This window comes from Doryrhamphus excisus, chromosome 9 (assembly GCF_030265055.1).
Source record: "Doryrhamphus excisus isolate RoL2022-K1 chromosome 9, RoL_Dexc_1.0, whole genome shotgun sequence".
Lineage (NCBI taxonomy): Eukaryota > Metazoa > Chordata > Actinopteri > Syngnathiformes > Syngnathidae > Doryrhamphus > Doryrhamphus excisus.
In genome coordinates, this window is record NC_080474.1 from 12,108,115 (window position 1) to 12,122,122 (window position 14,008).

Below are 14,008 nucleotides of genomic sequence, written 5' to 3' on the forward strand. Positions count from 1 at the left end.
GGAGGAAACTGGAGTACCCGGAGAAAACCCACGCATGCACGGGGAGAACATGCAAACTCCACACATAGATGGCCGAGGGTGGAATTGAACTCCGGTCTACTAGTTGTGAGGCCTGCGCGCTAACTACTCGTCTGTCGTGCAGCCTTAATGTGAACATACTGTGCAATTATTAAACATAAACATCATCACAGTTGTTGATGCTGTTCAAATTGATGCTGCACATTGACTCTGCAAACATGCAACGCCCCTCATTTCCCAGTAACGCATTTGTGTGGATCCTCACACAACAGCACCACTCCATTTAACGTCCACCTTTCCCAAGCAAATTGTAATACAAAAATACATATTGTCAATGTCTAATTTCTGGTAGCTCAGTTAGGAACAGGGATTCATATCCTATATATTTAATATATATCATAAAATACTATATTATCTTTTTACCACCAATGGCAGAATGTAAAAAAGCAAACCATATGTGATATTTAGCTGACAAAACAAACTAAACCAAGGTCTGTGTACATCTGTTGCTTCAAAGAACAATATACAGATTTAAGCTGCTTTTAATTGAAAAAGTGCTTGTGTAGACTGAGCACTGGCGTTCTGAAAGCAAACAGTCACTATGTCATATTCTGACTGACACAATGAGTTCAGTTCGGTCATTCAAATCAATCCCAGTTCCCCCCCGAAGTTCACCCTCCAGTTCATTCCATTCATTAGCCGTCTTTTCCAATTACTCATTCCGTCACTATCATAATCAGACAATGATGTAATCACTGCAACATTTGGTTTATCTCCTGGTAACAGTCCATAATGTACTCGGTTGTTAAGCACAACAAGGAGGGGATGTTGCAAATTGTTATTGTTGTGTACCGGCAACAATACTAAAAAGTAAAAGTCTGTGAACGCACCAACATAATGTATAAATATCAGATTCAAACAAATACATGGTCTTTGGTCTTATGCTCCTGCATGTTAATACATTAGAAAATCAGCATTGGCAGGGCAACATATTTTTCTTTAGTCATAGTAACAACTACTCACACACTCATAATAAAGATGATTAAAGGGTTTCCTGGTCTGAATCTGTCTGTAGTGTCCCAACTCTAAAAGTACCACTATTCATTCCTTACAGAGAATCATCAACGTGTAGATGTTTTGTTTGGTGCGCTATTTGGGTGTTCGATAACATTTAGATGTTTCCATCCATCCATTTTCTATAATACTGCTTATCCTCACAAGGGGCGCAGGCATGCTGGAGCCTATCCCAGCTGTCTTTGGGCGAGAGGCGGGGTACACACTGGACTGGTGGCCAGCCAATCACAGGGCACATATAGACAAGCAACCATTCACACTCACATTCATACATATGGACAATTTGGAGTCACCAATTAACCTAGCATGTTTTTGGAATGTGCGAGGAAACCGGAGTATCCGGAGAAAACCCACGCACACGCGGTGAGAACATGCAAACTCCACACAGAGATGCCCGAGCGGGGAATCGAACCCCATTTAGATGCTTCACATATATAAATCTAAATGTGTGTTTTCCTGTGGAGATGAATGAAAAACAGTGAATAGGAATGAGGCTACAATAGTTAAAGTGGTCTTTTTCTTTCAAAGAGATGTATGAGCCGGACAATGACCCTGTTGTCCACTGTCTGGCTGAAACATCCAACATCCTCATTTGCACTTGTATTCATGCACAAAGCTTTTGCTAGAAAAAAGTAAATAACAAATACCTTATGTTGTTTTTTTCTTTGTCTTGGAAATTTGAACTAAAATTTCACCCTTTTCACAGTTGTCAGTTTTTACATTGGTAAAAGATACAGTTCTTAATGAATATAATTTTGAGATATAAGTTTCTTATTCAAATGTATTATATTTTATCTATTTTAGTCAATGTGATCTCTATTTTCCCATGACTCCACAAAGTTATAAAAGTTATGGGAATCACAGAGGTTTGTTTAGAGCCAGATCAAGGTTTCCATGGTTACCTTGTGACACATGTAAGGAACTCCAGAGTCATGATTTAAAGAATAGAGGAACATTCAGCAGAGAGAAAGGAGGCAGAGGAGGGAGACTGCAGGGTGACATGCTTATTTCCACATCATGCACAGACGGATTTAGCTCTGTCATTTAAACATCTTTTGACATTTTTTTTAAATAGAGGTATGAAAAAAAGCGAGCACAAGATTTTCCTCTGAGGCAAATGTTGCCAAAGTGTTGGGTTTTTTTTTGGAGGAATTGACAAGAGAACACATTTAAAATTTTTAGACAAGTTAATGATATGAATCTAAACTGTGGTACAGCTCAGGAAAGCACACTTTTAACTTTTCAGCCAAAATGGGAAAGAGCTTTTTTGAAAACATGAACATAATGTTGTCCCTTGTTGTGTTGAATTTTTAAAGTAACTGAACCTATTGAATATATATGAGATGGACTGTGTGTAATAGCTGTTTTTGAGGTAACCCGACAGCTTTGCAACACAATTTTTAAAGATTTGTTGGTTAGATTTTGGCTGGTACCTTTATCATTTATTGGAAAAGAAGCACAATAACTCCCGAGATCCAATAAAAATGCATAAGAACTTCTGTGGGTTACATCATAACCTGAATGAGTCAGTTTGGTCTGAGTGGAAACTGGGATACACACACAGTCAGGATATAAAGAAGACCTGGTCTTTGCTTGGGCATCTCTGAGTGGAATTTGCATGTCCTCCTCACACAAGCATGAGTTTTTTATCCGGGGACTACAATTTCTTCCCACATTCCAAAAACATGCATTTTAATTGGTGACTGTGAATGGTTGTTTATCTATATGAAGAGCTTGCAACCAAAAGGCGCTAAATCCAATTTTCACTAAGTTGCATGTTTTTTTTTTTGAGTTTAATAGACCTCTGTCATGTGTATCCAAATCACATATTTTGGTCTTGAAATCATTTTAAAAAATATGAAAAAAAGTGATATGAAATTTATGCTTTCAACCAAAAGGCGCTATTTCCATTTCAGATTTCAACCAAAAGGAGCTAAATCCCTTTCTTTATTCTTTATTCTGATTGGCCCAAGTTTCCCATCTATTGATAATCTGACCAATCAGAGAGAAGAATACAATTGGCACTGCACATACAGAAAACCAGTATCAGTGCGCATTCCTGTTTTGTTTGTGTACATTAAGTACCCGTATGATAGTTCTGTAACATGTTTTTTTTACGCCAAAAAAGGCATGTCTCTACCTTGACACCTCCAACTTTCATGAGAAACATTATTTTACTTGTACTAAAAAACATACAATGTAAAGAGTTTGTAATGAGATGATTTTTGTCACTGTCACCTTCATGGTGCAGTCAAATATGAGCACTGCTTTTAATAACATTTTTATTTTTGTCTGCAAATTGTTATTTTTCATGTGTCGCTCTACTGCAGCCTACAGGTTGAATGCACCTGCAATGTATGACATGTCTTGTACCATTGTCTTGTATAATTGGGTATGTTGACTTGTGTTAAAGCTGATCATCATGGAATGTGGATGATGTTAATGTGTGCTATAATATCTTAACAAAATTTTATTAGTAACAGTGCACTAGTGGTAGGTTATAACATTTCGTTTCTGTAATGTGTGAAGGTGAACGAGTGCATGTGTGTGTGTGTGTGTGTGGGTGGGGGGGGGTGTATTGAATGTTGAGAATGGCTTCTGTGTTGTAATTATTTTATTAGCATAGCACATTAAAGCACCTTACATTCTTTTACAACAATGCCATTGAAGAAGTTAAAGGTGACTTCAAATTTATTTCAGCCAAAAGGCGCTAAATCCATCATTTCAGCCAAAAGGCGCTAAATCCGAAGAAAAAATTAATTTTAAAAAATATATAAAATACATGGTGTGTGCAGGATTTTTATAGCATGCATTTTTATGACCTATATTGATAGCTCTTTCATTTGCAATATAGACTTGATGACCAAGTAGATTGATATGTGCGTAATTAAAAATCATTGATTTTCTCGAAATCAGTCAAAATGGATTTAGCGCCTTTTGGTTGCAAGCTCTTCATATGTGCCCTGCGATTGGCTGGCAACCAGTCCAGGGAGTACCCCGCCTCTCGCCCAATAGAAAATGGATGGATGGAAATTGTTGACATTTTACGAATTAGTAGATTATAGTATTTTGCAGATTATACTGAAGGTTTATAAAAACATGTGCCAATAACATTAAAAAAAAAGGAGAAAGCAAGTTAAAACAAAAAACGTTTGCACATAATGTCATGCATGCGATTTGAACTATTGTAACCATAAGGGCATCTGAATTTCCGACTAAATCCTCAGTGATGTAAGGAATTGAAAAGTAGAAGAATTAATTAATTGTCCTTGAACATTGCTAAGCAGTTTAAATTTCTACAGTATTTATTGAGGGTGTGGATTTTTATATCCAACATGACAGTCATGACACTTGTGTGTGTGTGTGTGTTCACTAAAAAGAGGTCAAAAGAGGGTTTGAGTGCCTTTCATATATTTGGGGAGGGGTACCACAAGATTAGAAGCTACCTGGCCAGTGACCCATAGGACTGATAAATCAGGTCAGTCCTTTTGATGTTGTGCATTGACCTATTCCAACAGTTCCACTTAAAGCATCCAGCCTGTTCTCCAACAGCTCTTTATTAATCTACTATCATATATATATATAATATATGGACATGAACATGAGTGAATAAATGCCACATTTTAATGAGTCATAGTCAATTAACCATCTTTAACATTAGGCCCAGGCAACAGTGTTGTTTGATCTGGAATGTATTAAGCTGTAATTTTAGTACACTGTTGTTAACTATACATATAATTTAGATGTGTAAATAACGTTATAAGTGTGTGTTCATCATTGTAGGTGAAAAATACAAGACACAAAAACCAAGGGATTATGTGTCAGATTAATCGACCAATGAATAAAACAATGATTCACCACTGAGTAACCCATTCCCTAACACTGCTCCACTTTTCCCACCATAGATGGATATTCTGGTTGGGATCCGGAGGGTTGTTTTGTGAAGCAACACATCTCAACTGTAAAATGACCCATATTCCAAACAACCCCTCTCACTTAGCCTACCAGCTGTGGCTTATCTAAATGATACAGTACACTATGAGGCCTCACATTGGGAGTTGGAGAAACACAAAAATATGTTCTTTATGCAAGAATAAATCATTGAAACCAGAAGGCTAATCAAAACAATTTCACCTCAATAATACTTGCATGTGCTTTAAATAGATATCAATTCAAGCAGCCTTGCAAACGCTCTTGATATACACATGCAGCATTTTTTTTCCAACGTAGTAGTGGAAAAATACTTTGAAACATTCTAGCAAAGTCAAATGAATGTCATTGTAGGCATCTATTCAGGCTAATTTGTTAGCCTGATATATATATATATATATACATTGCAGCAACAAAGGAAAACGTGCCATTTTAACTGGATGATAATTTTGTCAAAACAAGGCTTATCAATCCACTGTTACAAGGCACATGCGCAGAAACTCGCACAAAGGTAACATTTCACTACACCAATTGGGTACTCGATTCCATCAAATCCCTTGTCACAAAACGCACGTGCAGAAGCTTGCATATGTGCAACAAGTTGCCTTTGTGTGTCAGTGAGACTCAAGTCTTCATGAAACACCTGTGAGTAAATGACACTCGAGTCTTCGTCAACCTGTGAGTCACTGAATTCAAGCTTTTGTTGAGTACTTGTAAGTTAAACTCACGAGCTGAGCGAGTGAGTCGTTCGTTTTGTCGAGTTCATGATGCATCTCCGACAGGAAGGGCTAATATATTTATATGTTGTTCATATGCTCATTCTTCCCTTTCCTTCTTTATTACACCCATGGCCTGCCTATTTGTAACATTTTTGGAACATTATCTTACCATTGTACTTTTTCAGTGTATTAAGAACTTTGCAAGAACATTTTTATGGATATGGAGTATCACATGGACGGCCACTCTGCTGTGATCCCACTCAGCTTGTACAGCGAACAGCTTGTACACGGGCATGCCCATATTGTAAATGGTATTTCACTTGTACGTATAGCACTTTTCCACCTCCACTTTTGACATGCATATTTACCGGGAGCGACTGGGGGTTGAGTATCTTGCCCAAGGCAGAAGGGTGGACTTCTGAACCCACAACCTTCAGGTTGGGAGACGACCACGCTACCAACTGAGCCACCAGCTCAGGAAGTCACCAGTCAGAAGATGACTTCTGTGATGTCACAGTGAGCCGGTGTTGGAAAAAACTCTAGGAAATCAAGCCTTCAGAGCATCCCAAACTCCTTTCAGGGCTCACGTCCAAATGTGCAAACCTTTTTATGGGAAACTTTGGCATCCTTTAACACAGTAATAAAACATTCTAACAACATTCATAGGTCAGAAAAGTGGAGAAAGCATAATAGGTCCTCTTTAACTTCAAATATAGTGTGGGCCAACAAAAACAATTGGAGCCTGACACTCCAGTGGTTGCCATTTTAAAATTATATTTCTCACAAACAGAACATAGACGCGAGATGATTCCAACTGCTTCTCTGAAACACAAAATACTGATATTATAATATGAGAAAGAATGTCGGTTTTGGGAACATTGGTGTCGAAGAAAAGATTATTCAGCATTGACTACACTTGGTCACACTTAACAAGATTTGGTCGGGAACCATGAGAGGCAGTACATATGGCAAAGACATTACTGTATGAGACTCCATAGTACAATGCTAGAACCGGAACAAAGAGTAAAGCATGCAAGGCAGGAGGTGCATACTCACACAAAGGCATATTGCATAACATTGATTATATTGTGACCACTTTTTTTTTTTTTTACAGTATTTTCCCACAAATGCACAAACTAGCTAAAGCAAAATGTCTTTGGTTCACTATCCTGCTTGCAGGGAGGAAACTCACTGATGTGTCCTCACAAGGTTGAGAAAATGTGATCAGATCCAGCTGATCTCGAGCCAGCTGAGATGCACATCTGGCATCATAACTCTTGTGAAATGCGTCAACTCAACCACGTTTGTTTTGCCTTCTACCACTTGAATTTGTTGGAAACTGTCATGTGAGCCAAGAACAACACCGCACATTTACATGTCAATAAATACAGACAAAGTACTTTCACATAAAGCCCTAGTTGTGTGGAGTGTAGTACTTAGTAGTAGTCACATTTCCCTTTAATGTTCCTTTTTAGGTTACCACCCATTTTTACCCAACTCTGCTCTTTCATCCGTTGTCTCCTCCTCTTTGTAATTATTCTCATCCTCCTCATTTGCTGGTTGACCTAGGTCAACGTGACAAGCAGCATTTTCTATTGTATTCTATCCTCTAATAAAGATAAATACTTAATTGGCTAATAAACTTACCACTGTGGTTTCAAGGAGTGTTTTACTCTTTCGTGTTGAGCTACTCAAATCAAATAAAAGTAGATACAGCACTAATTTGTCATGTTTTATCTGGCTTTTAATCGAGCCCATCCTCCGGTCTTCCTTTTGCCCTCGCTCTCGCTCTCTATCACTCAAATAAACAAACAAAATTATACATTTCCTCAGCCCAGACAGGATGGCCAATGAATGGAATTTTCATGTACCAGGATAACAAAGCTTTACTTTAAATGCACCTATGTATTTACATTTAATAATTATATGTAACAAACATTTTAATAAATGTTTGTTTTTACGTGTATATCTATTTACACATTATCATTTTCACATTTTCAGAAGAACACAACATGACATCACCAAAGTTCTCGGAAGATAATAAAATGATGTCATTTGCTATATGCTGTACTGGATATACTGAATACTGTAAGATGATGACACTGATGATATTGATGAGTTTTACATTTCAGTTGGTATTGCAGGTCATCATCAGTGATGTATCCAGCATTCATTGGGTGTTTTGGGTCAGTATCAGAACCCCCCCCAGCCCCATGTGACCCAACCAGGGTTGATCAGATCCCATCCTGTGCCTCAGCAGCAGAAACCCACAGATCTTCCTATTGATCCATAGCCGCCATGCTTTTTCCACTTTTCTGATCTATAAATGTTGTTAGAATGTTATATTCTGGTGTTTGGAGCCTCAAAGGAGCTTTGCAATGTCAATGTCATCCGGACTTCCTTATATGGGCATGCCCAGATACACTGTAGGCCTGCCCTTTCCCAAGCTCTGTTAGCAATGGTTCCCAGAAAATGTTTCATTAGAGGCAAACATCAGGCAAAAGTGGTTAGAGTTGCTTGGTCAAGTCGAAGAGTCAGAGGAAAAACTTAACAATTAATCAGCAACTTAGCAATTAATCAGTGTCCTAACTGTGTTTATTTTGCTTAAGTAATTGAACAAAAGCAGTTGTCTGTGTAGCATTATAGAGTGTGCGTACAGGGAGCGGAATGAGTATTACCTGCATGCATGCGAATTACAATCTTACCGATGCCTGACTTGTTAAAAACTAACTATAAAACTAACTACTAACTAACTAACATGACACCTTGCTGACTGCTTGCCTCAGCTAGTTTGTCGTCAGCATTTTTACCTTTTTTTAAAAGGAAAATAGGTGTGTCCCAATGACAGCATTGTAAGCTAGCTCATATTAACTTTTTTGTGTGTTATAATGCACAGAAAAGGGTCGGAAATATGTGTTCATGTTTCACATAAGGATTGTGAATGGTGGGAAATTCCAAAAAAGTGCAGTTCCTCTTTAAATCAAACTCTCCAAAGGTTTTGTTAATTTATTATCAACTCCTACACCGACAAAATTAAAAAGTGGGGTTCAGCAGCTGTCCAGACATTGTTCTTAGGAGTGTGACCAACCACAGCAGACTGGGCGTGCCTGGAGGCGGGCAGTGGGTGGAATAAATTAAAACAGGCAGAAAGCAACAAATCCAAGGAAACACAGCTGGAATACAGTAGGTGCAGATTGTGGAAGACCTAGAAAGCTTTCTGTGTGGGTTATTGGTTGTAGCTGCTGTATTGGATTCCACAACTCAATACAAAGGGACAAAAATGAGCATAATAAGTCCTCTTTAAGGCTTTCTCTGCATCTACAGTTGCGGATCTGGTTGTCTTTCTCTGCCCGTGTGCCTTTGCCTCTTTGTCATAGTAACTGCTCTGCGAATCCTTGGCAACCCACCCGCAGAAGTTCACATCAAGCTCTCCAAACTTGCCTCAGGTACTTTTCCACCAGCTCCTGTTACCTTCCTTCCTTTCTAGAACTGCTTAGTGAAATGACTTCAAGTTTGCATCTGATTGAAGCTGTATTGGGAGCCCAAGTGGTTAGCATGTAGGCCACACAGTCAGGAGATCGGGAACATGTGCTGTTGAATTTTCGCTTGTTCTTTCTGCACATGAGACCAAACCAGAGAAACCCACGTTTCTCTGGTTTCCTCCCACATTCCAAAAACATGTTAAGTCAATTGGCGACTCCAAATTGTCCATAGGTATGAATGTGAGTGTGAATGGTTGTTTGTCTATATGTGCCCTGTGATTGGCTGGCGACCAGTCCAGGGTGTACCCCGCCTCTCATCCAAAGTCAGCTGGGATAGGGTCCAGCATACCCGTGACCCGAGTGAGGTTAAGCGGCATAAAAAATGGATGGGCTGTTTGACCCGATACAATTCCAGTTGTCAGTGAGTGGTAGAGCTTTGCATTGGTTGGGTGACACGATGATAACATGATGGTCTTTGGCATGTGACCTTGATGGTGTCATTTGCAGTGGCTATGCTGTCAGAAACCGTTCTAAGCACCTGGTTGTGGCACCAGCGATAGTGCCATTATCCATGGGCTTTCGGGCCACTGCTGAAGAAGTGTTCCAGGGATCTCCTCCATCCTGGACATCGGTGACAGGAAGACATATCGGTTTTGCCCTCGATGTAGATGTTTGCTGAACTTGGTAGGACCTTGTAAACAGCCTGGACTAAAAAAACTGATGTATATGGAAGTTTGCTTTCCAGATGTTGGACCAGGTGACATTCTTTCATTTAGCCCATACTCCTTGTTGCCTCCATACCCGCTATCCTGATGGCTCGTACTTCCTCTGAGATTCCTCTGAGGTACTTCCTCAGAAGATATGTAGAGTTAGCCGATGCAGCAAGTGGTGTAATTTCTGCTAATGAGTGTAATTGCGTTGACCCCAAATCCTCATGGGACTTCATCTTCAGATAGAGGCAGATGCAAGAAAAATGGAGCGAAATGAGACAATTACCAGCCAAGCAAGCACAGAAAAGAAGATGAAAGGTACATATGACAATGGAAAATAAAGTTTTTATTTTTCCTTGACCTGAAAAACCACTGTCATAGATGGGTGCCAGAGCTGGGGATAATGACTTCTGGTTCCGGTTTCTCATTGACATCATTCTACAAAGCTGCCAACAGGCACATTTTGTAATAAAGATATGTTACAAACACAGTTGGACTGTTTCACAAGATGTACACCATTTGACCCAAACCGCGTACACAAACCGAGGTAAAATGTTTGCATACATTTTTGATTTTCATTCTGTATGCTAACCAAAGTTCCACTGTGCTGTACTGTTTTACTGGAGGCACATTGTAAAGCACTGTTGTTGTTTTCATTGTGAAAACCACATTTTCCAATTTCTCAGACTATGATTTACTGTGTTTACATTAAAAAAAAACTTGATACATTTTTTTCCAGCCGTAGTATATCGACCAAAGTAGAAAAAGATAAGAAGCGGCTCTCTCATCTTGTCAGAACAGGAAGTCGACCAGACTTCTATTCACAATCTGTATCACACAAACACACACACCCCTTGCCGCCTCCTCTGCCTTATCCATCTCATCCTGTTCCACATTCTTTGCTCTCACCTCCAACATCTTGTATCTAATTTCATCTTTTCCTTGCCCCTATGTGTCTCCCCACATCCACCTCTTCCTCCAAAACGGTAAGATGTGGAATCAGTTAAGTTTGAGCTGAGGATCAAAATGAGCTGACAAGGTGTTTCATTGTCTTCTTAGAACGTTTTTGTCGAATAATTTAATGAATTGTTTTATTCATTGTGAGTAAGGCACTACTAACTACTATTTCTAACCGTCAAGCTGCCAGAAGTGTTCTGGACCCTTTGAGCTATGCAATAAAGCTAATGTGTGTAATAACGTCATTACTGGTTACACATGCAAGCTTTAACTCCCCACTCAATGTTCAAGTCCAACATAAAGTTGGTGAGAATGTGGGATCGAGCTTGAGCCAGTCACGGTTCATTTGTGACGTGAAAGGTTTTATGAAACACGGCCAGCAATAACAAACCAAAGACTCTTACTGTGTTACCTTAAACACTCCGATACCAGTGTGTGATTAACACTTGGGTTAGCATAGCATAGAGGGAAGAAGTCAGGAATGCAAAAAAAGAGTCCAGTATTAGGATTTTAAATGACAAAAATTAGACCACTTTGTGTATAAAGGTACTTCCTGTTTTGGATGAAAACATCTTGTTTTTAGTTTATATGTATATGGTATACAGTATATTTTTTATATACTATAACATTATATGATAGTATTTATGTTTTAAAACAAAAATAAACTGACCCTGTTACCATGGTTATGATACATACAGTACTGCTGGTTGTAAAGGGGAACACTAAAAATACTAAATTGAAAGGATGGGGAGAATTAGAACTCAAAGCACCAAAATTAGTAGCATTGGGCTTACTCTCTGTCATTTGTCTATACCGCGCCTTCTTTGAGCGAGCCTGTGTTTAATGCAGGAGAGGAAGAGTCAGATGCTTAGATATGTGAAAACCATGCACAACACAGATATTCCGCTGTAGCAAGGTTAAAAGTTTGGCTTTCTACAGTTGACCTGAGATAGATTTTCCTATTGAAAGCGACTTTGGATTTGTTGTTTGGAAAGATTCCCAAGTTGCCTGTTGTTATGGGATTATTTTTAGAGCGCTCATCGCTTGTTTCTCTTGCAAGACCCCATAGAAGGTGTGGTGGACAGATAAGCTGCCATTAAAGGGATAGTTTGGATTTTTTGACATTAAGTTGTAGTGAAGTGTTCCGAGTTGTGGTCGGATTTCAGTGCTGAGGAAAGTAGTTCTATCTCGGTGCTGGTGACAGTTCAGTAAAGAGTTTGAGTTCAAAAGCATAATTTGTATCACAAAAATGCCTACTCAAAAAAATCAGACGTCTCTGACGCTCAAATAATAGTCTTATTGTACACTCATTACTCCTCTGATGTGAGTAATTAACAGCATGGTACGAGGTTTTACGTTCTCATAATTTCTCACATTGAATAACCTTCCTTCCAAAGTACATCAATAGACTTACATGTCTCTAAAGACCCTTTTTCTTTATGGCCATTTGGTGACTCTCGGGTAACGGCAACAATCTAACAACAACAATCTAGTCTAACCAGTCCCGCTTTCTGCTCAAATCAGGATCTGCAGAATAAGTCAGAATAATAAGAGTCTTGAGTGCTAGGCATCAATGTCTCAAAAAGACGGGGTACACTTTGGGTCTAGAGATTTATCCATGCAAACAAGTGGCACCAAATGACTTTTACCCAAACTTGGTCTGGTGAATTGTAGGGTCAATATATCTACAAATATGACTCCCAAATCACTCTGACGAGAGTTTAACAGACAACGGGAGCTCGATTCATGAAGATGGATAATGAGAGTCACATCAGGATACATACAGGAAGTTGTACAAAGAAATCATCCCCCTCATTTGACCTTTTGAGGGTCTGGCAGCTGTTTAACAATGACCTCATAATTGTGGAAACCCACTATTTGTCATGTCTGCATGTGTTCCTGTGTGTTTGCAAGTGTGCATAGACCAACCAGAGTGGATTTCTGGCTGGTGAGTCACTTCAAATTCAGGCAGATACATGTCCCCATGTCCCTAAGGCAAAAATACACCCCCTACCGAGACATACTCATTCAGTCAGACACAGACATACAGAAGGTAAGACATTAATTAACGTATGATGGTTGTAACAGTCATGCATCCAAATGGGTGTCTGTCAGTGGGCCATTTCATAGCCTCTGGCACATAAACAGCAAATATTTAAATGTTGAATTTTATAAAATTGTTACAGATTGAGTTGTCTACTCCCGAAAGAATACCGGTTCTGAAATCTTATTACTGTGAAGGTCTTATTGTGTTGTTTTTTATTTATCCAACAAACAGTGTTATTATATATTTCCACAGTATTTTACCATGGATTTGGGGATGCTTTGATTGGCCACAGATCAATATCGGCCGATATCAGTTTAAAAGGACGGTATATATCGGCTGATAATTGCTTTAAAACACTGATCCCCTCCACCGATCAGCTCCGTCTCCGCTCCAGCATTCAGAACAAGCATGTCTTCTGTGTGTGGGACTTCTTGTTTTTGTGAGAGTGATATAAGTTTTGCACCATGCAAAATTAGCCTCGAAAATGTCTCACCATAACTCTTGGCCATTTTTATCATTTAGTAGTATCATAACAGTAGTTCTCACAAGAAAAGACCTTGGTGACCCCTAACATAGTCAGTAGTACATTTAAACATTTACACTGCATGTAGTATGTATGTAATCAGTATCGGTATTGGCCGATTTCACGTATATATCCTAATCGGAACATCCCTACATGGAATAACACATTTTCATTTATTATATTTATTATTGAGCATTTTTAAGTTATGCGTTTTTATGCGTTACATATTTGCAGGGTTTTCGGACTGTTTACACAACATAGTTTAAACTAAAAATTAATTTAAAAACCTTGTTTCACATAAACATTTAAATTATACTTACACTTACACTTATAGCACACACACACACACACACACCTGAATCATTTTTACTGAATGTGGATTGGCTATGATGGTGTTTCATGGGTGTGTAATCATGTTGAAAAAAGCAGAATCCTTACAAGGGAGGCTGACTCACTGTCTGGCGTGGAACCCAGGGATGTGGAAGGAAATAAAAATTATATATTCTCTATGAATATTCAATATTTATTTCTTTACGTTTTTCTTTGTT